We start from the raw sequence: 4,548 nt of genomic DNA, 5'->3' as shown, positions 1-4,548 counted from the left end.
AGCCATATTTCGACAAAAAGATCCCTTTTTGCTATCAGTGTACACTGAAATCACTGCTGTCTATTGCTTGTTTTAGAAAAAAATAAAGATAGTATGGGCTATTTCAAGTAAGTCAAACGCAGTTACAAGGGGGCGGGACACAGCAGACGAATGCCTTGACTAAAGAAAACATGGCGGCCACAACTTCAATTTGCTTCAAACATGGCGGACCTATAGCCACTCTATGAAATTTTAACTCGTTGAGTGTGAGGCAGCTAAGGAATTATTCCAGGATGAATAAATGCATTCTAGATTTCAAGCAACATGGTTGGAAATGTCAGCGGCCTTAATTGCGATAAACGAGGGTAATCCCAAAAGTAAGGTCTGCTATTTTTTTATAAGTACATAGACCTGTTTATTTCTACAATGGTTTATACAAGTTTACAGCTTGAACATTTAGCTATTTTTCAACATAATCACCATTTCTGTCGATGCATTTTTGTAGACGCTGTGGCAGTTTCTGTATGCCCATGTCATACCATCTCGCCGCCATGCTGTTCAGAAAGTTATGAACCTCTTCTTTCACCTCGTCGTCGGAACTGATTAGCTGGGACCACAATTAACACTGACAGGTACTGTGAGACTGTGGAAAAACTCAAACGGGCAATTCAGAATCGGAGAAGAGGAATGTTGAGCAAGGGCGTACACATTTTCCATGACAACGATCGCCCACACATCGCTCGGCAAACCGTTGCTCTCCTGCAACAGTTTCAGTGGAACATAATCACCACTCACCCTATAGTCCTGACTTGGCGCCCAGTGACTATCACCTGTTCCCTAGGTTAAAAGAACATTTGGCCGGAAAGCGATGCAGCTACGACGACAAGGTGAAAGACGAGGTTCATAACTTTCTGAACAGCATGGCGGTGAGCTGGTATGACATGGGCATAGAAAAACTGCCACAGTGTCTACAAAAATGCATCGACAGAAATGGTCATTATGTCGAAAAATAGCTAAATGTTCAAGCTGTAAACTGATGTAAATCATTGTAAAAATAAAGAGTATGTAATTATAAAAAATAGGAGACCTTACTCTTTTGATTACCCTCGCACTTAGAAACAGTCACTATCGCAAAATATCACTTATTTACACTGGAGAGCCAAAGAAACTGGTACAAGTGTCCGATATCGTGTAGGGCGCCCGGGAGCACACAGAATTGCCGCAACGCGACGTGGCATCGACTCGACTAATGTCTGAAGTAGTGCTGGAAGGAATGGACACCATGAATCCTGCAGGGCTGTCCTTAAATCCGTAAGAGTACAAGAGGTTGGAGATCTCAGCACATTGCAAGGCGTCATGTCATCTCTGGGCAGTTTTAAACTCAGAAGTGTTCCTGCAGCCACTCTGTAGCAATTCTGGACGTGTGGTGTATCGCATTGTCCTGCTGGAATTGCCCAAGTCCGTCGGAATGCACAATGGATATAAATGGGTGCAAGTGATCGGACTGGATGCTTAAGTACGTGTCACCTCGCAGAGTGGGGTTTAGACTATCAGGGGTCCCACATCATTCCAACTGCACACGCCCCACACCATTACAGAGCCTTCACCAGCTTTAGAAGTCCTCTGCTGACATGCGAGAATCGATGGGTACGTAAGGTTGTCTCCATACCCGTACACGTCCATCCGCTCGATACAATTTGAAACGAGAATCGTCATTCCATGCAACATGCTCCCTGTCATCAGCAGTCCAATGTCGGTGTTGACAGGTCCAGGCGAGGCATAAAGCTTTGTGTTGTGCAGCCATTAAGGGTACAATAGTGGGTTTTCTGCTACGAAAGCCCGTATCGATGATGTTTCGTTGAATGGTTCGCACGCTGATACTTGTTCATGGCCCATTATTGAAATCTGCAGCAATTTGCGGAAGGGTTGCACTTTTGCCATGATGAACGATTCTCTTCAGTCGTCATTGGTCCCGTTCTTGCAGGATATTTTTCCAGCCGCAGCGATGTCGGAGATATGATGTTTTATCCAATTCCTGATGTTTACGGTAATCTAGTGAAATGGTAGAACGGGAAAAAATCCTCGCTACTTGGGAGATGCTGTATCCCATCGCTCGCGAGCCGTCTATAACACCACGTTCAAACTCACTTAAATCTTCATAACCTGCCATTGTAGCAGCAGTAACTGATCTAACAACCGCTCCATACACTTGTCTTATATGGGCGTTGCCGACCGCAGTGCCGTATGTTGCCTCTTTACATATCTCTGTATTTAAATATGCATGTATATACCAGTCTCTTTGGCACTTCATTGTATAATGACCGGTTTAGTTACATACAGTAGGCCTTCTTCAGAATGACTGCGCTGTAAAGATTATAACAATGCATGGTATTTAAGGAAGTCGGTTCAAATGGCTCTGAGCACTATGGGACTCAACTGCTGAGAACTAGTTAAACCGAACTAACCTAAGGACATCACAAACATCCATGCCCGAGGCAGGATTCGAACCTGCGACCGTAGCGGTCTTGCTGTTCCAGACTGCAGCGCCTTTAACCGCACGGCCACTTCGGCCGGCAAGGAAGTCGGTCTTGCATAAAATGTACAAAGATTAAACTAAAAAGGCATGATGTTTTATACATTTGCTGGAAGTGACGACGTGCTGGGCAGCTGCTCGTTGTGAAGACGATAACTGCTGATTGTGCCTGCACTGCCACGTGTTAAATAGCGCTCGAAAGCGCACCAGTGTGCTGCGTTACGTCAGCTGCTGCCAGTGGGACCTTACTTTACGTAAAAATATTTATGACATGCAAATGAAGTAAAAACTAACAGCACAGTTATATGTATATCATTATACAAGTGCTGCTGTTTAAAAAAATAGTGCAGGTCCTTAAAAATTGTTTAACTTTAAATAAACTTTAAATAGAGTGCACCAATACAAGACGTTGTGCGAACTTTGAATGTCAGTCAGCTGGTGGTGCCTCTTGGTAGTTCAAGGCGACGCCATTTACGTGGAAATGGCGATGTGTTGGCCGTTGCTCGTCAAAGACGATTCTGTAGCACTCTGTTAACTAGGCGTCCGAATATGTACGTAGGTTACTGTCGGACAAGAAGAAACGACGAACCATGAGCGAATTATCCGAAAGGGACGGGAAAAGATAGACGTGGTGTACATGTACTAACAAAACAAATGATTATAGTTTCAGAATGTTGTTGTTGTCTTCAGTCCAGAGACTGGTTTGATGCAGCTCTCCATGCTATTCTATCCTGTGCAAGCCTCGTCATCTCCCAGTACCTACTGCAACCTACATCCTTCTGAATCTGCTTAGTGTATTCATCTCTTGGTCTCCCTCTACGATTTTTACCCTCCACGCTGCCCTACAATTCTAAATTGGTGATCCCTTGATGCCTCAGAACATGTCCTACCAACCGATCCCTTCTTCTTGTCAAGTTGTGCCACAAAATCCTCTTCTCCCCAATTCTATTCAATACCTCCTCATCGGGGAGAGGCTACAACCCTGTCTCACTCCCTTCCTAACCACTGCTTCCCTTTCATGTCCCTCGACTCTTATAACTGCCATCTGGTTTCTGCACAAATTGTAAATAGCCTTTCACTCCCTGTATTTTACCCCTGCCACCTTCAGAATTTGCAAGAGATTATTCCAGTCAACATTGTCAAAAGCTGTCTCCAAGTCTACAAATGCTAGAAACGTAGGTTTGCCTTTTCTTAATCTTTCTTCTAAGATAAGTCGTAGAGTCAGTATTGCCTCACGTGTTCCCATATTTCTATGGAATCCAAACTGATCTTCCCCGAGGTCGGCTTCTACCACTTTTTCCATTCGTCTGTACAGAATTCGCGTTAGTATTTTGCAGCCGTGACTTATTAAACTGACAGTTCGGTAATTTTCACATCTATCAACGCCTGCTTTCTTTGGGATTGGAATTATTATATTCTTCTTGAAGTCTGAGGGTATTTCGCCTGTCTCATACATGTTGCTCACCAGATGGTAGAGTTTTGTCAGGACTGGCTCTCCCAAGGCTGTCAGTAGTTCTAATGGAATGTTAAACTTCCTGGCAGATTAAAACTGTGTGCCCGACCGAGACTCGAACTCGGGACCTTTGCCTTTCGCGGGCAAGTGCTCTACCAACTGAGCTACCGAAGCACGACTCACGCCCGGTACTCACAGCTTTACTTCTGCCAGTATCTCGTCTCCTACCTTCCAAACTTTACAGAAGCTCTCCTGCGAACCTTACAGAACTAGCACTCCTGAAAGAAAGGATATAGCGGAGACATGGCTTAGCCACAGCCTGGGGGATGTTTCCAGAATGAGATTTTCACTCTGCAGCGGAGTGTGCGCTGATATGAAACTTCCTGGCAGATTAAAACTGTGTGCCCGACCGAGACTCGAACTCGGGACCTTTGCCTTTCGCGGGCAAGTGCTCTACCATCTGAGCTACCGAAGCACGACTCACGCCCGGTACATTTATCTTCTAGCCATCCCTGATTAGCCATTTTGCACTTCCTGTCGATCTCATTTTTGAGACGTTTGTATTCCTTTTTGCCTGCTTTAT

The 4,548-nt window shown here is 44.7% G+C and overlaps 1 non-coding gene across 1 annotated transcript; it reads right to left on the bottom strand.

Moving 5' to 3' along the window:
* Positions 1 to 4,065: 4,065 nt before the first annotated feature.
* On the bottom strand, positions 4,066 to 4,140 carry Trnas-cga. Its single transcript has one exon. It is a non-coding gene; the product is annotated as a tRNA-Ser (tRNA).
* Positions 4,141 to 4,548: the final 408 nt, after the last annotated feature.

This window comes from Schistocerca piceifrons, chromosome 9, assembly GCF_021461385.2.
Source record: "Schistocerca piceifrons isolate TAMUIC-IGC-003096 chromosome 9, iqSchPice1.1, whole genome shotgun sequence".
NCBI classification, from domain to species: Eukaryota; Metazoa; Arthropoda; class Insecta; order Orthoptera; family Acrididae; genus Schistocerca; species Schistocerca piceifrons.
The sequence above is the reverse complement of the archived record's forward strand: the minus strand, read 5'-3'. Positions and strand labels throughout refer to the sequence as shown.